The sequence below is a fragment of the Scylla paramamosain genome, chromosome 27 (genome assembly GCF_035594125.1).
Source record: "Scylla paramamosain isolate STU-SP2022 chromosome 27, ASM3559412v1, whole genome shotgun sequence".
Classification (NCBI taxonomy): domain Eukaryota; kingdom Metazoa; phylum Arthropoda; class Malacostraca; order Decapoda; family Portunidae; genus Scylla; species Scylla paramamosain.
In genome coordinates, this window is record NC_087177.1 from 13,561,809 (window position 1) to 13,587,373 (window position 25,565).

At 41.6% G+C, this 25,565-nt stretch overlaps 1 protein-coding gene across 3 annotated transcripts in view; it reads right to left on the reverse strand.

Moving 5' to 3' along the window:
• LOC135114247 (B-cell lymphoma 3 protein-like) overlaps positions 1 to 25,565 on the reverse strand; it is a 132,086-nt gene that overhangs the window by 19,783 nt on the left and 86,738 nt on the right. Inside the window, exon 4 of one of the 3 annotated variants that reach the window (XM_064030049.1) lies at positions 11,046 to 11,176. The gene's annotated coding sequence lies outside the window, so the exon portion shown is untranslated. Of the gene's footprint in view, positions 1 to 3,866; positions 4,041 to 11,045; positions 11,177 to 25,565 lie in introns of those variants that run through there. The other 2 variants (XM_064030048.1, XM_064030050.1) reach the window with 2 other exon arrangements.

Sequence of the window (25,565 nt, forward strand, 5' to 3'; positions counted from 1 at the left end):
TTAATTAAATGTTTAAGGAAAAATACGAGCGGCATCTCAAGAAATGTACTAATGAATGTTCTTGACCTTCGATAAAAAAAAAAAAAACTTCTCTTAACTCAGTCTATGATAATAAATGGCAAGTAATGTGTATGGGGAAATTATAAACATGGTCATAAGTCCAAGAAATATCTACCAGTATATTGTGCTTGGATTTGGAATAAAGGAAGGTTAGTTATGTGTTGTGTGTGTGTGTGTGTGTGTGTGTGTGTGTGTGTGTGTGTGTGTGTGTGTGTGTGTGTGTGTGTGTGTGTGTGTGTAGATGTAGAGGTGTATTTTAGCCTAACTCACGGGCGATCAACCCTCTTACCTTCCCAACACCCATTTCTGAAACGCTTTTCTCTCTCACAAGAACTAACTTCCAGGACCACAAAGATGATTAATCGGGTTCTCATGGACGCATTTTCCGTTGATAATGTAGAGCCTTTTGTTAAACTATCATTAGAATCATGAAACCCTGTAACTTCCACTCGAATCTGTAAATAACTCAAGACACGGGAAAGTATGAGAATATGATTTCTGACTTACGCTTCAACATTTAGGTTCACTTAGAAAAAAAAAAAACACACGAGTTGTATCTTCGGCCAAACTAACGTAATTGTTGCAACAAAGTCTGAAACTCTGCCTGTTTCTGTATTTCCCTCTCCCTCTCTCTCTTTCTTGATCTCTTTCAAGGAGGCTGCAAGACACTTATCTTCCAATTTTGGAAAATCCGTTAGGCTTTTTCTTTATTGACTGACACCTCAGTGGGCCTTTTATTTCACCCTTTTTGTTGCTCTAGGTCAGTGCCCCTCTTACATAAAAAAAAAAAAAAACACCCCAGGTAGGTGTAATATCAAACCCTTACAAAGTTCCCGCACTTTTCCCGCCGTCTTGAGTCAAATCTTGAGTCCTTGAAAACAGGCTTGCGTGTGTGATTGTCCCCAGCGGTGCTACAGGCAAGTGGGACTAGCGGGGGGAGTGGTGGGGAGGGGGGGAAGCGAAAGGTGAGGTGGAGTATGACGGAGGTGGTGTGAGGCAGTGGGGGAAAGATTTACTGCCTGCATACCGAGGTCATTAAGAGTTGAGTAGGTAATAATTTTTTCTCGGTTGCAGAAATATTTTTTTTTTCGGCGAGAGTGATATACGAGAGCCAGACTGAATTCCAGAGAGCCAGGAGAGCCGCAAGTTACGTCTGCATGATGTAAGATCATGTTTCGGGACTTTTCTTGGACCAGAATGGCAGAAAATACATTAAATTTTCTCCATGAAGGTCTATTTTTCCGTTAATGTTGTGTAAGTTACTGTCCGATGGAACTTTCTCATGTCACGGATTTAGGTTCCAGTTTCCGAAAAAAGTTAATTTTGAAAACGAAACCAACAAAGGCTATTTATCTATTTTTTATGACTAACTACTGAAGGTGCCACGTGAGGGAGACACAGCAGAGAGAGAGAGAGAGAAAGAGAAAGAGAGAGAGAGAGAGAGAGAGAGAGAGAGAGAGAGAGAGAGAGAGAGAGAGAGAGAGAGAGAGAGAGAGAGAGAGAGAGAGAGAGAGAGAGAGAGAATGATAGGGGAAGGCAGCGAGGGGTAATGACCAACACGGACACGCCAGGAATGAACATAAACACCGTGGGCTTATCTAAAACAAAGCCACTACTTCACCCATTAAAAGCCACATTCGTGAGTCCAATCAGCACCTACTACTTCTGAATTAACTCACACGAAAACATCACCAAAGTCCTCAAAGAAACACACACGGTGGAGAGCACTCATACGCAGCTGGTGTAGGTGAACCACAGGCCATGGCACCATGGAACTGCGACTTCAGAGGGATCCAGGAGCAACGGTCAGGTGTCGTTGACTCTCTGGGCATCAGGACCTGTGTGAGTGAAGTCACCGCTATACCTAGAAATGGAAGCAGCAGGGGGCTGCTACTCTCCTTTGGTCCCAGCTTGGGGTCTTAATCTCGACGAGGAATGTGGACGCAGACAGACTTGCCGCGGTGTTTTCTTGGGAATGTAATTGTGACGTCACGCATCCAGCTGAGGCCGACAGGAGCAACGAACTTACGCGTCCTTCACACTTCAGGCGAGGTTCATAACCGACGAAAACAGTTGTCTTGGGATAAACACGACTGTTTTTTTTTTTTGTTTTGCGAGGCTGCTGTGTGTGTGTGTGTGTGTGTGTGTGTGTGTGTGTGTGTGTGTGTGTGTGTGTGTGTGCATTGTTGCGCCCTCCTCACTGCTTTCCACATCGATCTCACGCACAAATCTGCCCCACACCTCTGTCTCACAGCGTCTCCTCGACGCCGCCTTCCCGCGGCTGCTGTCTGATGATTCCCTGTCCGGCCGGGAGACTGTGCCTGCAAGTTATGTCCACATAGCTAACAAAATGCTTCCTTCACACGAGGGATTCTGTTAAAAGTGTTGCATTAAAAGTAGTTCTGCTGCTGCTGCTTCCTTGTGTCTCGTTGTTCATCGCGTGATTTTTCCTCCACGGACAATAAATCTATCATAAAAGTGAAAGTAACCTTTCACGCCTTATTGCTGTATCACAGGAATTGAGATAAGCCTCAGAAACAGAACAGAATACACATGTTTTTTCTCCATGGAAAGAGACCGTGCCCTTTCCACACCCATCAGCCTGATGCTATATTAAACAGTACCGGCCTTTGCAGCTCCAAGCAAGCATTGCAGGCTACGTGCAGCGCAGGCAGGTGACTCACGTGGACCGATACTCTAACTGCTACTTACAACAAAATACCGACAATAAGTTTCTGGTGTGTCAAAATTTTAATACCGGATGAAAATGAAATGTGAGAATAAATATTACTTTTTTTTTTTGTGTGTGTGTGTGTGTGTGTTTTTTTTTTTTTTTTTTGCCAAGGGCGAGGTACTGAAGCCGCCGCGAATGTTGCGTGACATACCTGGCCCCGCTCACTGCATCCTTGCCTGCCAGTTCCCAGACGATAGGTGTTCACGCCCTCACGCACCACGCACCACCACGCAACGCACACTATCACGCAGCGCACATCATCACGCAGTGCACACTTTCATCGGTGGAGAGGAACATCCCATCGTGAAGCACCAAGCCGACACATCCTTTGCAGCAGTGGGGGCGAGCCGCAGGTTACTCCCTTACTCCCGTGACACAGTTTCATCCCGTCGCCAGTGCTCGAGGTGTTATCTCCAGCGAGGTCAGTGAGACAAATCCTCTTTCACTACTCCATCCAATGGTAAGGCTGACGGCGCGATGCTTCATTCCATTGCAGCTTCCATTGTAATCCTCTCAACAGCATTCTGGCGTGACTCATTTATCAAGGAAGTAAAAAAAAAAATAAATAAATAGATAAAATAAATAAATAAAAATAAATAAATAATGAAAAAAAACAAAATAAATAAACAAATAAAAAAACAAGTAGAATAAATAAATAGAATAAAAAGAAAAAAAAACCCACTGGTCACTGGGAAGACAGACTATGATGAAATCGTCCACGTGACTTCTCGAGTGTGTGTGTGTGTGTGTCCGTAGGTGCGTATAGATACTAGACGTGATTTTTTTTTTCAGTTACCATATGTGTTTAATCATATACAGAAGCAAGAACAAAATTCGCACTTTCTTCCTTTCCTTCCTTTCATCACTCTTGACGGGGGACAAAGGTAAGCAAGCAAACGTCAAAAAGTCCACCTGCGCTTCTTCATTACGTACGAGTTGTAGTCCCGCTCACCAAAACGCATGCAAAAAAAAAAAAAAAAAAAAAAAAAAGAAGAAACATACCTGCCACTAAAACAACTTCCTCACAGTTCACACAATAAACACACTAAACCTTCCTGCAGTCTCCACATACTCGTCAGAGTGCACTCGAAGGCGAGACGTGGGCGGGACGCGTCTGAGCTGGCGGCGTGGGCGTGTGCGTGTGTGTCTGTTGTTGAGACGACGTGTCAGGCCGGCACTGTTGACTGGCAGGGCAGCAGCGCGTGCACACCACCCTCGTGCGGGCCCTCCTCCTGGACACTGCCGAACCCCTGGCCCGGACCCCGCCTTCAGCTGTGGAATTCGCCTCGTCCGAATCGGTTCACACTGGAGTACACCGGCCGCAGCTACTTCTACTTCCATGAAATAGGGGGGGGAGGGGGGAACAGAAAGAAGGGAGAGAAGAAACTGAGTGATATTCATGAGAAATATGTAGTAGTAGTAGTAGTAGTAGTGGTGGTGGTGGTAGCAGTAGTAGTGGTAGTATTAGTAGTAGTTGGTAGTAACATCCCTCTTCCCCACGTACATTCCTTCTCCGTTCCTATTATTCCTATTATTCACTTTTTTTTTTTCTCTAGCAACGAGACTCAATCTTTCTTATTTATCTTCCACTCAAGTGAAGGACGCGTGTCATTAGACAGAGGTGTTTTCACGCTTTGCTCACCTCACCGCCAGTCACTCAGTATCGTGGCTCTCCCATGGTTCCTGCCTGGCGCATGTGTGGCGAGGTGTGAACGACACGGAGGAGAGGAGAGAATGCAAGGATTAAAGCCCAGTAGAGACGGATGAAAGAAAGACTGGAATGTGTTTAATGGAATTGTTATAAGAGGATGACAGACTAGTAAATATTTTCGATTTGTTGTTAGTATTTTTTGTTTAGTAGTAGATCTTATTATTCGTTGTTTTATATAGTTATGGTGATAGACTTATTTCCTCTCCTGCTTCCCCTTTTGCTTTCGATAAAACTTTATACTTTTTTTCGTTGGAAATATACATAACCTAGACAGTGAAGGAAATGTAACAATACTCAAGCTTTCGTAAGAGATGTTAATACGCTTCCTTCAGCTTACCACAGCCTCCCACAACACTTCAACATTACCGTCAACTTCACCACTTGCAACATACTTTTACAACCACATCCTTCCACAGCCAAAGCAAATCCACACAACTCACGCACCTTCCATAGCACTGTTCCTCCTTATAAAACCCCTCCACAGTATTCTACCACATTCATACACCCTCCCACAGTATATCACATGTCCTCCAACACCTTCCCCTTACAGCTTCCAGTAGTAACCCTCACTAACACACACATCCTTCCACAGTACTCTAACTTCCCTCTTTTAAACAGTACACCAAACTTCCTTCAACACCTTCCCCTTTCGCAATATATCACATACCCCCTCCAACATTTTTCCCTCCCATACAGCCTCCAGCAGTAACCCTCATTCCCGCATGCAGTTACCTAGCTCCCCCCAGTGAGGTGCCCTCCTTCAGGTCCGTAAATCAGGAAGAGGGGCAGCTATTGTGGCGTAGACCTGTTATTAGGCACTCAGGTGGCCCCAGTTATCCCCGAACCATCATTCCAATTAAGGGCATAAACGTTTCCGTGAACCTTGTCAGTCACGAGCAGCGTCTGTGGTCCCTCTGGTTCTTGGTATCCGTACTGGGTTCGCTTTTAGTACTTTGCTAATATGTACTCAGGTGTTTTATATTTTTTATCATTGTATTTGATAGGTTAAGTGATCGTACGTTATGTTATTTGATTATTCTTATCTATTTATACGTTTATTTATTAATTTTATTTATTGTTATTATTATTATTATTTTTTTTTTTTGCATCTAGTCTTCTGTTGTATTATTCTGTTTTAGAGTTTCATTTGCAGTGCTTTGGTAACAAGTACACGAGTGTTTTATAGTTCTCTTTTTTCTGTTGCATTTAATAAATAAAATTTTAGGTCTTGCTGTATTCTATATTGTTTTTGTTTTCGTCTATTTTTTTTTCTTTTCTGCGTCTAGTCTTCTGCTGTATTATTCCGTCTCAGGAAAGGTAAAAGTGTAAATCTTTTTGTGGTTAGAAGTAAGGTTCCTCTCCTTATTTGTGTTGATTGCACGTAGGGCACGTCTCAGTTTCTTGGTAATAAATGTGGACTTTCCTTTCTTCTCTTTTTCTTTTTTTCTCCTTTCCGTCATGGAGTCACTGTGCTGTGCTGCTCTCATAATTCATAAGGGGAGGATATGCTATGTTATACTCTCTCTCTCTCTCTCTCTCTCTCTCTCTCTCTCTCTCTGACTTTTATCTTTACTCCTTCTTCCTATCCCGATGATCTTTCTTTCATGCAACTATTTCCCCTCGTCACTGATACATCCCTTCACTCAATAATAAACAAACGATAAATGAATCAATAGAAAGGTCACAAAAAGTCGAAATAGAAAGGGAGTTACCATCTCAAGCTTCACTCAGTGGTGCCTTAATCTATTCAATCATCCGTTAACATTCCAACATGATTTCTTCCTCCAACACCAAGCTCTCCAGTACTTATTTTTTCATATTGTTATGGCCTATCTAAGTAAGTTTGCTACGCCGTGTGCTTCGTCCCGTTTACTCATTCCTCCTTCACACCGCCAATCACTATTGATCGGTCATTCCTCCCTCAGCATACGAGTAGTTGTTCCTTTGTTGCTTCTACTCTTTTGCTTCCTATAACTTGGCAACGCTCTATTCCGGCTTCAAAAAGTTTCCTGCTGTATCACGAGCTTCTCGGTTAATTCGAAAAGGGCTTTGATGAACGATATCCCGTTATGCACTCTACTGAAATCAAGGTACATGATACGAGTAGTTTGTCATAATGTCACATTCCGTACCTCTCTCTCTCTCTCTCTCTCTCTCTCTCTCTCTCTCTCTCTCTCTCTCTCTCTCTCTCTCTCTCTCTCTTCTATAGTCTTATGATCTTTTATTTTGTTACTTAGAATAAGGGCCTCGAATATAGGGCCTCATTTTCTTGAAATCAAAATTTTATGTGGTAATTTGTCATAATGTAACAATTCTTATCCTGTTCTTTTCTTCTTTCTTATATTCCATTGTGTTTTCTTCCGTCAGTTACAAAAGGGTTTCTAAGGCAGGGTCTGGCTTTACTGAAATCAAGATATGCACATGGAAGTTTGTCATAATGTAACACTCCGTATCTTTTTCTACTGTTTTTTCTTTTTTTTTTTTACATTTTCTTATCTCTTCTTGACAATTGAGAAGAGGTTCCTAAAGCAGACTTGCTTTACTGAAGTCAAAATATGTGGTATTTTGCCACAATAAAACATTTCGTACATTTTTCTAGAATGTTTTTCTAATGTTATGATCTTTTTCTCCTGTAAATTAACCAAAAAGAATCTAATGCAGTTTCTCGCAATGCATTTTTGTGAATTCAAAGTTTATGGGAATCTCCGAGGCAATATTAACACTTTATATATATATATATATATATATATATATATATATATATATATATATATATATATATATATATATATATATATATATATATATATATATATATATATATATATATATATATTGGTGCATATAATAATCTTCATGATCTACAGACTCCTATTCTTCTCTAAAATAAAAAAAAAAAAAGGGTTACTTATATATGACCTAATTTGTTTCCGAAGTTATGCTGATTCACGATTTACATATTCTTAAGTGATGGTGAACATCATTTTGCTTTGATATACTAGAGTATTTTACCAGGAAACGGTGTCGCACTAAGTGGTTGGTCATTAGCCAGTAATGAGCTATTAACCTTAATCACGTCTGTCTGCCTCCACAACTTAATGTTACTCCAAAATTAACTGACCTCGATTTGACTTGGTTCTACATTCCCTCAATGCCAGAGAAAATATATGAATTAGAGTGTAAAGAGTTTGATTTAAGTCCAGTCTCCTTAAGGACGCCCACACACACGCTCCTTCTCTCTCTCTCTAATTATAGTAACATATCTAATTTTGGGACAGGTGGGATTTCTCTTCCACGAACACATCAACTGCTTTTGATATTAATATTTGATTCTTAAGTGTAAACGTGAATATATAAGGAATATGTTCGTATTTTTTTCTATTTATTTATTTATTTTCTATTTTATTTATTTATTTAATTTTTTTTTTGCCATGCACGACTGACAGACGATTTGGAACTGATATTGTCTCCATGCTAACCTAACGACCTATACATTTATCGATTTATATATTTACTCGTAAAATGTTTAACCTTAGCGTTGTTACTGTTTTCCTTACCGTCACTGTTTCCCCAGCTATTACCATTTTCCTTACTGTTGGTACTATTTTAATGTTGTCACTGTTTCCATTACTGCTGCTGCTATTCGCATTTCACTTTATAAAATTCACAAGATGTGTTTCCTCACTTTCTAATCTACAAATTTCCTTTGCAATTCTATTTCACGGGTTAACCAATCCGTGACTCATGCAGAATCGGTCGCTTCGAACAGAATACACCAATACTAATCCCTATGTATCTCACTAACCGAGTCTGCGCAATGATCTGACGTTGTGTAACTTAAACCTAAACTAATCCTACCAATGACTGTAAGGATCTTGCCTACCTCACCCTTGTTGCATCCCTTCTGCCACTCAAACACCTGTGCTAGCGCCACTCTTACTCTACGCTTTTCTAACGATTTTTTATTTATTTATTTTTTTCAGTAAGAGGTGCTCTGCCCTAAGGCAGCAAAAAGGAAGATAAAAAGAATGGCCCACTTAGGTGCCAGTCCCTAAAGGAAAGAGCCAAATGGATTATATATCACTGTGTAACACGATTTTTGTCCTTGGGTAACAACTGTTATTTTCTATTTGTTTATGCCTAAAAAACATGGAAAAGACACTGGTATTTATTTCTAACTTTGCTTTTGTGGCCAGGATTATGATATTTATGAAATTTACTTATTGTCATTGGGAGAAAGTGGCGAATTTGAACTCTCATTTGCACAAAGTAGAAACAAAACGACATATGATACAAATGTAGCATTTATTTATTCTAGGATTATAGAAGTGAGACAATAAAACATTAGAAATGAGTAGATTTACGCGTTTTACGCTTATAATGTAAATTACTTTCACGAATCAGTCCCCAAATATAGTCTCCCAACATGTTTTCATCATACGACCCTTGGTAGCGGCGTTCAAAGTCCAGTATACCCTGTTGGAAACGCTCGCCTTGCTCCTCGGGTTACGCTTCCATGTTCTCCTTGAATTTATCAAGATGAGCGTCAAGGATATGGATTTTGAGGGATATCCAGCAACCTATCTTGCCGTAGTTTCTCACCAAAGTCTCAACATAGTTTTCGGCTTTGTGATTCTCCAAGAAGCCAAGAACCACTGCGACAAAGCTGTTCCACGCTGCTTTCTCCGTCCTAGTGAAGTTCTTGGGGAACTCCTTGCATGCCATGACCTTATTTATTTGTGGACCGACGAAGACACCAGCATCTACTTTTGCTGTACACAGCTTAGGGAAGAAATTCTGGAGATACTTGGAGGATGCAGACTCCTTATCTAGAGCTCTGACGAATTGTTTCATAAGGCCCAATTCCAAGTGCAGAGAAGGAAACGGCACCTTTCTGGGTCCAACAATGGCTTCCATTTGAAGTTGTTCTTTCCGACATTAAACTTGGTCCGCTGTGGCCAGTCCTTCTTGTGGTAGTATGCCATTGTGTTCCCGCTGTTCCATAGAAAAAATAACAAGGAAACTTGGTAAAGCCGCCTTGGAGACCCATCAAGAACGCCATCATTTTGGCGTCTCCGATAACCTCCCAACCGTACTCTTCATATTTCAAGGCATCTAGCAAGATCTTGACACTATTGTATTCCTCTCTGAGCTGGACAGATGATCCAGTTACCTCAAACAGGCCGCTCACATTGTGGCAAAAACAAAGCTCATCTTGACGAGTAAAAAAGCTTGAAAAATGCTGGTGACGCTTACTCCGACCTGATATTTTAACACTTTCATCTAACATATTCCACTGTTTGAGTCTCGATGTCAAAAGCTCGGCATTGGACTTTGTGAGACCAAGATCTCTGATCAGGTCATTGACGTCATTTTGGTTGGAGTAGTAAGGGTTTCTCTTCTCACTTGCGCCTCTGAAATCTGGATCAATGATTTAATCTTCTGCACTGCTTTTCCTTTCTGAAAACTGCTGCTCTCTCTTTAGAGGAGTGGGTACGGGGAGCTCAGAGCAGTGTGGTACTGGCGCAATGGATGACATAAAGTCTGGATATATATATGATAGCAAGTTAGATTCAAAACATCGCTGTCGAGATCAGAAAAAAAAAGTTTAAATGGAATAACTGTCATTTTCTTTGATTTCTAGATAAAAACAATTAGGAAATAACATTTACTGACTAAAGAAAAGTTATAATTTTGTTACACGGTGAATTATCCAAAACTGGACGATAAGAGTCTTGAAACGTCTTCAGAGTGGATGTAAAAGCTATAAACTTCTCTAGTAAGGATACTGTAGAACCCAAGTACGTATCATATTAGTCACTCTCTGTACTGATTCTACATAACAGTTTATTCTATCTGTAATATAGAGACCAGAACATCAGAGCGGCTCCGCATAGTCCGGATGTGTGAGCTTCGAATTGCGAGCCGTCACATCGTTAAGCAAGTGGACAAGACAGGCATATAAATCTCCATTTCTGGTGACACAGTATGTATTCATTATTAATCTTTCTTTATTGTACGCTATTTCTGTCCACATTGCTGAGTCTAGGAGAGACGTGCGTGTGCATAACCGGGGCCATTCCCTCTCCCCTCCCCCTCTCTTTCTATGCCTCATTCACTTTTCATCTATCCAACACTCACTCACTCTATATTCCCTCACTTTCTGTCTGTCTTCATTTAAATCCACAAAAAAATGCGTGTCGCTATCATAACATAAGAGTAATTTGAGAAGATTTCCACTGTTCGTCTCAGGCGGGTCACTTCCTCCCTCCCATTCCCTCCACCTACCCTACTCTTGGTCACTTTGCTCTACCTCTCTGTCTCTCTCTCGTGAAATCCGTGGAAAAAGTGGGCCATTCTTTACAGGTTAATTAGGAAAGATTTCCACTGTTTTCTGTCCGCTTGATTATGAGCGTGAAAAATAGTGAGGACTTAGTCACTCTTAAAACCGTCACTTGTCACGTAACATTTCGAGACGAGGCGCGAAGGTCAGCCATTGTTATTGCAACGTGTTAATTAACCTTTAAAGCATTAGCCTACCTTTCCAACGGCGCCGTGCAGGTGTTGCAAGGCTAGGCGAGGATAGGCGGGTGTTCGTGCTGCCTGACACCTCTTTCTCCTTTCTCCCCTCCTGGTGAATTCCACGAAACCCTCGCCCTAATTACCACATTCTGTAATTAGGAAAAGGATAATCATTATATTGAGGGTGGTGTGAGGAGGTGTGGCGGTGTAAAAGTATCTCACCACCCCAGCCCGCCACGCCTCACCCCGCATGCCACAACTTATTGTTCGGTGACTTTTTGTATATATTATTCCTCCTCGAGGTGTCCCTAACCTTAATACTTGTCCTGGTAATGACAATACAACGTCCGCTGTTTGAGTGACCCTACATTCCTTGTCTGAGCGGAAAAGAGAACTAAACTTTAAAAGGTTCTGAATAATTCCATCTCTCCTTTAACTCTTCACTTACATCACATTTTATTAACCTTGAGGATCCATAACAGTCAAAGAGTGGGAGGAATCTATCTGAGACAATACTACATTAATACACTGAACGGAAAATATAGATACTAAAACACTTTCAATAACACCATCATTCTTAACTTTCGTCACATTTTATTAAGCCCGAGGACCTAAAGCAGTCAAAGGGTGGAAGTAAACTATGACATTTCTTCATTATTAAGCAGAAAATGTAACTATTGGCATTAAAAGGTTTTGAGTAATTCCATCTCCCCTTCTACTCTCAATTTTCATCACAATTTATCAAGCTTGGGGATCTATAACAGTCACAGGAAGGAAGGAATCTATATGCACCAATAAGAGATGGACAAGACTTACAGGATACTATGTCACTGTGAAGATAAATAATGTCATATATAATTGTCAGTACATTATACAAGTCATGATAGTTAATGACGCTACACAATGAATATAAGAGGGAGATGGAAAAAAAAATGGAAGAATAAGGAATATATCTTTACTACAATATTCATACTGTGAGCGTCCTCCAGTAATATTTGAAGGCAAACAAAGCAGACAGGTGTGAAGGAACACGCCAGGTGATTTAGGAGGAGACAAAGGTGCGATATTCTAGTGTGTGTGTGTGTGTGTGTGTGTGCACGTCCATGCAAGCATACAACTGCAGTGTGTGTGAAAGCTTCAGTCCATGAATATGACAGAGAACGTTTGTCTCTTTCTGTCGCAGAGGTGATTATCATTAAATTTTTATGTGTAACTCTGTATATCTACCATCTCTCTCTCTCTCTCTCTCTCTCTCTCTCTCTCTCTCTCTCTCTCTCTCTCTCTCTCTCTGATCGTTTACAGAGTGTTGCCTTTTGTTGTAGCCCCGACGGACTGACAACGATCCCTCTGTCTCCCTCCCTCCCTTTCTCCCTTTGTTCCCTTCCTCCCCAGCCTTCCTCCTTCCCTCCCATCCACAGCCTTCCAGCACACGAGGTCCCCGACTCTGCCACGCAACAGAGACAAGCATTCCGGGGCCAAATAAACGCGGAAACTCTTGTTGTTCATCAGCGTGTGTCGTGAGAAGAGGTGCTTAACTAAGACTGTCATGTGCATGTGTGTGTGTGTGTGTGTGTGTGTGTGTGTGTGTGTGTGTGTGTGTGTGTGTGTGTGTGTGTGTGTGTGTGTGTGTGTGTGTGTGTGAGACGAAGAGCTGTCTTTCTTAGGAGCACTAAAATGTGGCGGAAGTTATCAGCGTCTCCACCTCCTTGCTCTGTTCTCCTCTTCCTCCTCCTCCTCCTCCTCCTCCTCCTCCTCCTCCTCTTCCTCCTACTGCTCCTTCTCCACGTGCTCCTCCTTCTCCTCCTCCTCCTCCTGCACCTCCTACTTCTTCCTTCAGGTTCCCCAGCGGCTTTCGTGCGTCACGCTAACCCAACCCTGGCCAGGACTATCAGGTGGCGGGCGTGACCTTGACTCAACCGCCTGGGTGTGCTGTGCTGTGATGGCGTGTACAGACCCAGTCACGCAGCGCCGGCCATCACGACGGCAGAGACACGCTGACCTACCTACTCGTATCTTTTACAAACGTAGTCTTGTCTCAACTCATCTAGGTACCTTTCTGTCTATGGATGTATGTGTCTGTGTGTCTGTCTGTATGTCTGTTTGTTTGTTGTGTCAAGTAGGGTTTAAATTACTTTTTTTTCCTGTTTGTATTTCTTTTTCTTTCGTTTCTGTCTTTTCTCGCTTCGACTCTTTCTCTGTCCGTTTGTCTGTCTATTTATATACTCTCTCTCTCTCTCTCTCTCTCTCTCTCTCTCTCTCTCTCTCTCTCTCTCTCTCTCTCTCTCTCTCTCTCTCATTCTTCGCACTAGCTGAGGTGTAAAATATAAGGAGAAAGGAATGTATTAATGAGAGAGAGAGAGAGAGAGAGAGAGAGAGAGAGAGAGAGAGAGAGAGAGAGAGAGAGAGAGAGAGAGAGAGAGAGAGAGAGAGAGGTCCCTAAGCAAACAAAAAAAAAGTCAAAGCTAAAAAGACCGAAAAAAAAGAAGGAAAAAGACAAACACGAAAAAAAAAAAAAAAATTAAGTCCCTGCCTGACACAACATTCAAAGCAGCTTGTCCTTGGCGGCCACTGACTGACTGACTGACTGGCCACTAGAGAGGGAAGGTGACTCACGCAACACAAGACACGCGGGACGGGGTCGGGCGAGGGGGCGGCGAGGTGACTATGGCCAGTGTACAGAAACGCTTTGCTCTCTCACCACAACTATTTTCAAAGGCGACAGAGGTGATTAGCAGTATTCTCAATAGTATTTCTCTTGTTGATAATGCAGAAATCCTGTTAATCTGTCACTAGAACTATATAAAAACATCCTTAGAGACTTGTGTAACTTAAACTATATAGCACCTTTTGAAAGTATAGTAGAGTTGCGGCGCAGGTGTTTAAGAATGCATTCCTATAACACGGTGACTAATCTGGGAGGTTTCGAACACGCGGAGTCGCCAAGAAAGGTGGATATCGATCCCAGCAGTGTTCTACCCCACAAACAGACCGACACTTGAAGCAAGAATGCGGTCAGTCGGGATAATGAAGGCGTGATTATGAGTGCTTCAGCGAGGGAGGAGTACCTATGCCCTCCCGGAACAGCGGCAGTCCCGGGCCTAATTTTGAAAGGGCATGGAGGTGAGTAGGCGGTGATTACTAGGGTGATTTAATATTCGTACAAGCTTGCCTTTACTACTACCGCTGCTAATGTTCTTGCTACTGCTGCTACTACTACTACTACTACTACTACTACTACTACTACTACTGCTACTACTACTACTACTACTACTACTACTACTACCTCTACTACTAATACTATTACTACTACTATCAGCATTACGTATGAAAGGTGTCTGCAGGCTGAAGAGGGTACTACTACTACTGCTGCTACTACTACTACTACTACTACTACTACTACTACTACTACTTCTACTAATATTAACATTGCGTTGAAAGGTGCCTAGAAGCTAAAGAGAAAACAACAACAACAACAACAACAACAAAAACAACTACTTCTACTACTACTACTACAACTACTATTCACTACCACCACCACCATCACCACTCTTGTTGAAAACAACAACAACAACAACAACAACAGGAGCAGCAGCAGCAGTAGCGACGACGACGACGACGACGACGACGACAACAGCAGCAGCAGCCGCAGCAGCAAAAACAACAGCAACAACAATCAGAACAGCTACTACTACTACTACTACTACTACTACTACTACTACTACTACTACTAGTATTACTACCATCACCACTACCACCACCACCACTACTACTCTTGTTGCTGGTGGTGGTGATGGTGGTGGTGGTGCCGGCAGTGATGGCAAAGCAACAAAGCACTTTTCTACTAACATGGAAGAATAATCAGGAAGTGCATGGTGTTTCAGGGGCTGTTACGTGGAAGAGTGACGTAAGAAGCGTGCTGTGGAAGGGAGGGGGGAGGGGTGGGAAGGGGAGGGGAGACAGGGAAGGAGAGGGTGGAGGGGGAGAGGATGTTGAGGGGAAGGCGAGGGTGAGAATGAATGGCAAGGGCGAAAGAGGGAAGAATGAGGGTGATGATTGAGGGGTGAGGGGTGGCAACATTTACTGTCAGTATAACAGGGGCGGCGCAGTTTCCTGAGCTCTAACTTAATCTACGTTAAACCCTGAACTATAAACCCTAACTTAACCTACTTTAACCTAAATCCTAACTTAACCTAGCGTAACGTAAATTCAACCCAAACTTGACAACCTACAGTAAATCTTCACTTACCCTAATATAACCTTACCTAAGCTGCTAATATAATCTTACATAAGCTAACTTAACCAAAGGCCAACACAATTTAGAATACAGAAGCAGTGACGGTAAATAGTAATGAAGAAAACATTGTATGACCCTATCATTGCTATCTTGTCCTTGGAGGGCCTTATGGCTTCATTCTTACCTCTGCCGCCTGCCTGAGTCCTTCAAGATCCTTGGGGGAAGTGATAGCAACAGTTCTTTACGCCGGTACTTCACTTAAGTATGCGGCTGAGAGATTCTGCGAGTAGAGGAGGAGGAGGAGGAGGAGGAGGAGGAGGAGGAGGAGGAGAAATACAAATACAAAGGAATACAAAGGAAGACCAAACAGCACTTGGCTGTTTGGGTAACTATGCTACTCTATTAGTGGGAGAGACAGGATAGCACAGAAGCAGGCTCCTCCCCATCCCCCCATCCCTCCAGCCGAAGCTGGTCCGAAAAAGGAAATTATATCATGTTGTATAGAGAAAACAGAATGAAATTTGAGAGGAAAGTAAGAAAGAGATGATGTCTATTTCTACATCTAGTCTACATACGGTCCTGTTTTTATTAGTGCCATCTGATGACACTAATGAATATGATTGTCTGGGATACATTTTTACAAGATGACTATAGTGATGGGTTAGTTGCTCAGCAAGGACTCGATTCCTTATACCATTAGTGTGACGGGGTCAGCAGGAAGTCGCCGAGGAACCTAGCCATCACTAAGATCTCTTTAATGTGATTAATTTTCTTTATTGTAAATCTGTTGCTTTTTCTTCCTCAGTGAAATATACCCTCATCAGATGACAGACAGTATTGCACCGAAAAACTAAATATCCGCGGTAAGATTTTTATAAGGAGGTGAACAGTGACAACCGGGGATTTGATATCAGATATTTATCAAGGCAATTTTTAAGTGTTTCTATTGAATTCAAGCTGATTACATTCGAGGGCAATCCATTCCAAATATTTACGACACTGTTAGTGAAGAAATTTTTGGCGTCATTTGTCACAAAACGCTGAGCGAGTATCTTGAAACCGTTATTTCTAGTTGAGCTGGACTGGTGATTGTGAACAAATTTTCTGGTTAACGCTCGTAAAACCTTGCAAGATTAAAAAAAAAAATCTTTGATGAGGTCAATTCTTATTCTGCGTTTAGTTAAGGGATAGTAAGTCAAATTCCTTGAGCCGATCTTCATAAAATTTGTTTCTTAGTCTCGTTATAATTTTCGTTGCCCTGCGCTGCATTTTTTCTAGTATGTCGATGTCTTTTTTGTAATAGGATGACCAGCATTATACACAATACTCAAGACGTGGGCGTATAAGTGAATTAAAAAGAGTAAGTATTATCTTTTCTGATTTAAAACCGAAAGTTCGACAGATAAAACCCAGCAATTTATTAGCGGTTTTTGCTACTTCTATTATTTGATTACAAGGTTTGAGATCTTTTGAAATTATGACGCCTAAATTCTTCTCTTTATCGACACTACTTAATTTAATGTTGTTCATTGTGTACTTTCATGCGGATTGTTATTTCCAATATGTAATAAGTGACATTTTCCCAAGTTAAAATTAATTTGCCAAGTTTCTGACCATTTAAGCAGCTTGTTTAAGTCGTTTTACATGTGTTGGAGCCGGGATGCTATTTTTGTATCATCAGCATATTTTGATATATTACAAGTAATTCCCTCGTCAATGTTATTCATATATATCATAAAAAGTACAAGACCAAGAACAGATCTTTGAGGAACGCCGCTTTTAACGCTGGTCCAGTCTGAGGCATTTCCATTAATTACTACACGTTGTTTACGGTCTGATATCTAATTTGCTATCCAATTCAAAAGATGGCCCGTAATCCCATGAGCTTTTAATTTACTAACAAGACACTTGTTAGGAACTCTGTCAAATGCTTTTTGAAAGTCGAGGTAAATTACATCGACCGCCCTAGTGTTATCATATATTTTTAATACATTATTGTAAAATTCGAGTAGATTTGTGAGGTATGAACGCTTGTTTCTGAATTCATGTTTAGAATCTCTAATTATGTCATTTTTTTTCAAAGAAAGTAAAGATTTTGTCTCTTACGATGCATTTCATTAGTCTTCTGACAACTGACGCTAAGTTGATAGGGCGATAGTTACCAGGATGTGACTTGTTTCCTTTATTAAATATCTGTGTAACACTTGCTAACTTCCATTCCGACGGCACTACTCCGGTGTGTAATGATTAGTTAAATAAGATGAAAAGTGGCTTTACTATTTCATGTTTTGCTTCCTTAAGTATACGTGGTGGAATTTTGTCAGGGCCAGGACTTTTATTGATTTTAACGCTTTTTTATCGCCAGTAAGATATCACTATCCTGAAAAGTTATTGAGCTGATATAGGAATCTTTGTTCTGAGCTGTTGGGATGGGTTGACTAATTTCTGTATTTTCAGATGTGAATACTTCACGGCTCCACCATTTTGGTTTTTCTTCTCGGGAGCAGCGTCTGTTTCGCACTTGCACAGAGGATTTAATGGCTATATTTAGTTTAGTTATGAATATATCCCATGCTTTATTCATGTTACTTGTCTCGGAGATAGCGGTCCAGTCAGTGTTCGCCAAGATTCTTCTGAGTTTTATAGTCAGCTCTTCAAAAATCGAGTATTTTTTTTCTTTATTTTCAATTGCGTTCACCTTGGTAATATGACTGACGAAAGTAATCACCCGGTGATCACTGCCGCTGAATTCTGATCAGACGCTTACATTACAAACGATCTCGTCAGTTATGAAGACGAGATCCAGTATGTTTTCACCTCTTGTAGTTTTTTTTTTTTTTTTTTTATGTAGGAAGGACACTGGGTAAGGGCAACAAAAATCCAATAAAAAAAAAAATGCCCACTGAAATGCCAGTCCCATAAAAGGGTCAAAGCAGTAGTCAAAAATTGATGGATAAGTGTCTTGAAACCTCCCTCTTGAAGGAATTCAAGTCATAGGAAGGTGGAAATACAGAAGCAGGCAGGGAGTTCCAGAGTTTACCAGAGAAAGGAATGAATGATTGAGAATACTGGTTAACTCTTGCATTAGAGAGGTGGACAGAATAGGGGTGAGAGAAAGAAGAAAGTCTTGTGCAGCGGGGCCACGGGGGGGAGGGGAGGCATGCAGTTAGCAAGATCAGAAGAGCAGTTAGCATGAAAATAGCGGTAGAAGATAGCTAGAGATGCAACATTGCGGCGGTGAGAGAGAGGCTGAAGACAGTCAGTTAGAGGAGAGGAGTTGATGAGACAAAAAGCTGTTGATTCCACCCTGTTTAGAAGAGCAGTATGAGTGGAACCCCCCCAGACATGAGAAGCATACTCCACATATGGACGGATAAGGCCCTTGTACAAAGTTAGCAGCTGCGTGGGTGAGGAAAACTGGCGGAGACGTCTCAGAACACCTAACTTCATAGAAGCTGTTTTAAATAGAGATGAAATGTGAAGTTTCCAGTTCAGATTATAAGTAAAGGATAGACCGAGGATGTTCAGTATAGAAGAGGGGGACAGTTGAGTGTCATTGAAGAAGAGGGGATAGTTGTCTGGAAGGTTGTGTCTAGTTGATAGATGGAGGAATTGAGTTTTTGAGGCATTGAACAATACCAAGTTTGCTCTGCCCCAATCAGAAATTTTAAAAAGATCAGAAGTCAAGCGTTCTGTGGCTTCCCTGCTTGAAATGTTTACCTCCTGAAGGCTTAGACGTCTATGAAAAGAAGCGGAAAAGTGCAGGGTGGTATCATCAGCGTAGGAGTGGATAGGACAAGAAGTTTGGTTTAGAAGATCATTAATGAATAAGAAGAGAGTGGGTGACAGGACAGAACCCTGAGGAACACCACTGTTAATAGGTTTAGAAGAACAGTGACCGTCTACCACAGCAGTAATTGAACGGTCAGAAAGGAAACTTGAGATGAAGTTACAGAGAAAAGGATAGAAGCTGTAGGAGGGTAGTTTGGAAATCAAAGCTTTGTGCCAGACTATCAAAAGTTTTTGATATGTCCAAGGCAACAGCAAAAGTTTCACCAAATCTCTAAAAGAGAATGACCAAGACTCAGTAAGGAAAGCCAGAAGATCACCAGTAGAGCGGCCTTGACGGAACCCATACTGGCGATCAGATAGAAGGTTGTGAAGTGATAGATGTTTAAGAATCTTCCTGTTGAGGATAGATTAAAAAAACTTTAGATAGGCAGGAAATTAAAGCAATAGGACGGTCCAAGGTAGAGTTTTTAGCAAAGGTTTGAGCGAAGAGTTCAGCTTTAGAAATAGATGTGATAGCAGTGGTGCCATCTGGTTGAAATAAAGGAGGGAAAGAAGAAGAAGCAAAGTTATTGGAGATATTTTTTGGCTAGATTCCAGAAGTTACGAGGGGAGTTAGATCTTGAAAGGTTTTGACACTTTCTGTTAATGAAGGAGTTTTTGGCTAGTTGGAGAACAGACTTGGCATGGTTCCGGGCAGAAATATAAAGTGCATGAAATTCTGATGATGGAAGGCTTAAGTACCTTTTGTGGGCCACCTCTCTATCATGTATAGCACGAGAACAAGCTGTGTTAAACCAAGGTTTGGAAGGTTTAGGTCGAGAAAAAGAGTGAGGAATGTACGCCTCCATGCCAGACACTATCACCTCTGTTATGCGCTCAGCACACAAAGACGGGTCTCTGACACGGAAGCAGTAGTCATTCCAAGGAAAATCAGCAAAATACTTCCTCAGGTCCTCCCAACTAGCAGAGGCAAAACGCCAGAGGCACATTCGCTTAGGGGGATCCTGAGGAGGGATTGGAGCGATAGGCCAAGATACAGATATGAGATTGTGATCGGAGGAGCCCAACGGAGAAGAAAGGGTGACTGCATAAGCAGAAGGATTAGGGGTCAGGAAAAGGTCAAGAATGTTGGGCGTATCTCCAAGACGGTCAGGAATACGAATAGGGTGTTGCACCAATTGCTCTAGGTCATGGAGGATAGCAAAGTTGAAGGCTAGTTCACCAGGATGGTCAGCGAAGGGAGAGGAGAGCCAAAACTGGTGGTGAACATTGTAGTCTCCAAGAATGGAGATCTTTGCAAAAGGGGAGAGGGTCAGAATGTGCTCCACTTTGGATGTTAAGTAGTCAAAGAATTTCTTATAGTCAGAGGAGTTAGGTGAGAGGTATACAGCACAGATAAATTTAGTTTGAGAGTGACTCTGTAGTCGTAGCCAGATGGTGGCAAACTCAGAAGATTTAAGAGCTTGGGCACGAGCTTTGGATCTAAAATTTCAAAGAATTTCTTATAGTCAGAGGAGTTTGGTGAGAGGTACACAGCACAGATAAATTGAGTTTGAGAGTGACTCTATAGTCGTAGCCAGATGGTGGAAAACTCGGAAGATTCAAGAGCGTGGGCACGAGAGCAGGTTAAGTCTTTGCGCACATAAACGCAACATCCAGCTTTGGATCGAAAATGAGGATAGAGAAAGTAGGAGGGAACAGAAAAGGGGCTACTGTCAGTTGCCTCAGATACCTGAGGTTGCTCCACGTGTTGGTACAAAGCACTTTCTAAGAGATCTGCATAAAGGTTACGTCCTGAGTGCGCTGTCAGACTGACGCCCCAAATCAATACTGGGATACTGAAGTCACCGAATATTACGCATTCACTTAGAGAAGTAATCTGTGAGGAGGAGGAGGAGGAGGAGGAGGAGGAGGATGTGAGTTGGGGGATCAGAAACTTGAAGTAAATACAAAGCTATGAATATTCTTTTTTCTCTTCTAGGTCTCCTTGGTAAGCTTTTACACCATAATTTAATGTACATATAGAGACGAGGAACTGTGGATAGGTGAGGCAGGCTCGGAGGAGGAGGAGGAGGAAGAGGAAGAGGAGGAGGAGGAGGAGGAAGAGGAGGAGGAGGAGGAGGAGGAGGAGGAGGAGGAGAGAAAATGTACACAAGAACACCACTATAGCAGGATTACGTTCACTCGTTTCTTTTGTTTCAGCCTCCTTTATGTTTTTTAGACCTGAATTAGATTGTTCTTGTGATTAGAGTGTGTTCTCATGACAGGAGCGAGGCAGGTTGAGCCTCGTTCCATTGCCTTACTTGTCCCACGCACCCCACCGCTGTTCTTCATCGGTCTGTCTCCCTCTCGGTCCGGGCTAAGCATGAAGGTACAAGCGGCAACGGCGTGACGAGAAAGATGTCGTGGCGGTTTTCGGAGAATCAAGGGAGGGGTGTAGTGACCTGATCAATAACATCCACACAGACACACGAGCCAGGTGATGATTAAGTGATGAAGCCACCGCTGCCGCCTCGCTCTCATCTCACCCCCACTCTTACGTCGTTGCCTTCCTTTCCCTCACCACCACCACCCTCACCATCAAAGGCATGCAGCTGATCACTCCACACCTGTCGTTCTGTCCTTACGTCACCACCACGTTTACTAAAGGGGAAAATAGTCAAAATAAAAACTTGTCCCTTCCAAGCGCCATAGCCAACAATGCAAGGAGCACCTCGCACCTCGTACCACATTTTCCGCTGCACCGTCTTGAGGCGGGTGCAAAAGATGACTTCACAGGATGAATCACATTTATCACCTGAATAATCAACACCGGCAGCTGGCAAAGATAATCAAACTGATTGATCTGCAGGAACTGACGACCTCCTTAACTGCACCTCTCCATCACGATGGATTTAGGAGGCTCTGCTCGTACCCAGCCAGTGACGGAGCTCCTCTCTCATTTCTACCTGTCATTTAGCAACTAGAAATATAAAAAAATAAAGGTAGATAATAAGTAAATAATAAAACACGTAATGCAACGAAACATAACGCAAATAAAAGTCAATGAATGTTCGAGAAAGTTTTCTGCGTTAAAATTCATAATCTCAGAAATATTCCGTCATATCACCGGACACACTGCGTAAGGGTCCGCCGTGTTGTGTGCTTAGCCTTTGCAACACCAGGGTCGAGAGAAGAACCGGTTTACTCCAGCCAGTTCTTAGAAAGTGACATTTGTTAAGAACTCACACATCAAGGACTACAGTTGGAAGCAAGATGAAATTGGTACCATTTATAAGGTGAAATCGTCAAGTTTTCTTCCGTTGATTTTGGCAACCATCGACAACACTATACTTGGTCGCGTTTGGCAAGAAATGGACTGTTCATTGTGCGCGCCGCGCACAATGAACATCTGTAATAAAAAAGTTTAATGAATTTTTTTTTTTTTTTTTTTTGCATTTTGAGTTAATTTTTTGTATAGAAACTTGAAAATATTAGCTTTCAGGGAATATAAATTGTGTTTTGATATCCTCCATAGTTATTAAGATATAAGGTGTCGTAACGTGACATATACTTTTGGAACACCCTGTATAATGCACTACTACTACTACTACTACTACTACTACTACTACTACTACTACTACTACTACTACCATTACTACTACTACTACTACTACTACTACTACTACTACTACTACTACTACTACTACTACTACTACTACTACTACTAATCACTACCATAACCACCATCACCAAGAAAATAAAGAAGCACACCCACTCACACAATGCCAAATCAAAAAAAAAAAAGGAAAAAGAAAAAAGAAAAGGAAAAATATATAAGGAAAAAAAAAAAAAGTCCTGCTCCTGAGTTAGCTTGCAGTGAAATTTCAAGACCATTTTCCGAGAACCTGGAGACACGGGTGGAATAATTTACTGTCAATGGCGGCGGCGGCGGCGGTGGTGGTGGCAGTGGTGAGGGTGGTGGTGGCGGTGGAGGTGGAGGAAATGGTAATGGTGATGGTAGAGGTGGTGGGTGGTGAGGGATGTAATAACAGGATTGATAGTGATTATGTTTTTTCACCTTTTTTTCGACGGGAGGTTTAGAAAAATCATGGTGCTGATTCGTGTGTGTGTGTGTGTGTGTGTGTGTGTGTGTGTGTGTGAGGAGTGTACTTCCTCTCTCCATATAAGTACAGACTCACATATATTAACTCTTCTTCTTTTTAACTAACACACTTTCCGTCTATAAATTACAGTAAACACCCTCAAAATTTTCTACATCCTTCTTTAACCATCTAACACATACATCACCAGTGTCGACACAAGAGGGCATCAGTTCACCTCATGTTCATTAAAACGACAAGGTTACAAAATCCTCGAAGCAGAAAACACTTGAGAATCAGCTGGAGTAGAGAGAGACGCACGCAAGACGCAGAAGAGTCGCTGGAGAGGCGTTGGGGAGAGATGGGAGGTGAAAGAAGAGGAGCCTTGAAGGGATGAGTGATGCAGGATAACCTCTACCGCACTGCTACTATTACCATTACCGATGAAAGAAAATCAATGATAAAATTCAATAAGCGAAATATCAAAGGGAGTGGTGATACATTTCTTCCATCTGATTTAAGTGAGTTACTGTCTTGCTTGTATGACTCTCTTGTTTTTCGCCTTACTTTGCTTTCGTCTGTTACCTTAATCCACTGCTATATGACTGCTATATAACTGGCATTTCTTTATTCGTTATCTTACTTGCTAACTAAATAAATAAATAATCGACAAGCTAATTCACTGTTTATCTATTTATTTATTTATTTATGTATGTATGTATGTATGCATGTATATATGTATGTATGTATGTATGAATGTATGTATGCATCTATCTATCTATCTATCTTTCTATCTATCTATCTATCTATCTAACTATCAAACTAACTCACTCACTCCATAACTGCCTAACAAAATAACTGACTCACTCATTTATTCAATCACTCATTCACCCACCCACTAAAAAAACTAAGCAAATGCAGGAGACGAGATCGAGGACTGAAAAAAAAAAAAAACTTTCATAAACAAACATAAAAAGTCGTCCTTTATTCTGTAACTGAAAAAAAAAAAACAAGTAATGTAAAGAATGAAAAGAATAACCTGTATACGATCATGCAAAAGTTATCCTCTCTATCATAAGACTCAAATATTCAGGTGTTTTATTAATAGCAAAAGCCCAGACCAACCGTCCCGGCCAGCAACATAACAAGCTCCCTGGAACGCCATCAAATCAACGCACACTGAGATGCCCGCTGAAGTTCAGACGGTAATACTTTGCAAGACTCACATTGAAGGAAGACATGGATACAAGAGAAGAAGAATGATGATGGGATGGAAGACAGCAAGAGAGAAAGAAAGGAGTAGAACAGACTGGAGGAAAAAAAGGGGAGAAAATGTAGAGAGCTGAAGAAACGAGGGAAGGAAAACATGTAGACGAGAGATGAAGGAGGATGAGGAAAGAGATGAAAGAAAGAAGAAGAAACTGGAGGAGTATAGGAGAGAAAAGTAGAGATTAAGAGAGGGAGAGAAAAAAATAAAACTGAATAGTGAAAAGTATGGATGAGAATAAAGAAGGATAATGAAACAGAAGAAAGGAGAATAATTTGGAGGAGGAAAAGAGTGGAAAGTGGAGAGTAGAGAGTAGGGAGAGAGAGAGAGAGAGAGAGAGAGAGAGAGAGAGAGAGAGAGAGAGAGAGAGAGAGAGAGAGAGAGAGAGAGAGAGAGAGAGAGAGAGAGAGAGAGAGAGAGAGAGAGAGAGAAGTGTAAAGTATGGACGAAAATAAAGAACAATAAAAAAGCAAGAAAGTAAAAAGTACAAGAGACTGGAGGAAAGGAAAGGATAGTAGAGAGCTGGAGAAAAGAGAAAAGCATGAAGACAAGACAGAGACGAATGGAAGATGAAAGATAAGAAGAAAGAAACGAAGAGTAGAAGAGGGGAAAATAGTCGAGGGATGGAGAGAAAAACAGATGGTCAAAAAGATGAGAAAACATTACATCCTAAAGACGAAAATAAGAAAGGAAAGTGAATGAGAACAAACAAGAAAGAGACAAGGATTAGAAGAGGAAAATGACTGAACACAAGACGAAACAAGAGGAAAATGGAAAGTCAGAAAGAAGAGAAAGAAAATATAATAAGTAGAAACGAGAGTAAAAAAAGTTGGGTTGGAGTAAAGAAGAAGGGAAGGGAGAGAGAAAACGAGCGAAAGAAGGAGAGAAAGAGAAAAGAAAGCACAATTCAGTGAGCCTCACGGAACATTAATACGTTAAATAATGGAGACAAGCGGCTATTTATGGCTCACTGACACAATTCGCGGAAGAGGAGGAGGAGTAGGAGGAGGAGGAGGAGGAGGAGGAAGAGGAGGAGGAGGAGGAAAAGGAGGAGGAGGAGAAGGAGGAAAAGGAGGAGGAGAAGGAGGAGGAGGAGGAGGAGGAGAAGGAGGAAGAGGAGGAGGAGAACGAGGAGGACTAAGACGAGAAAGAGTTGCTGAGAT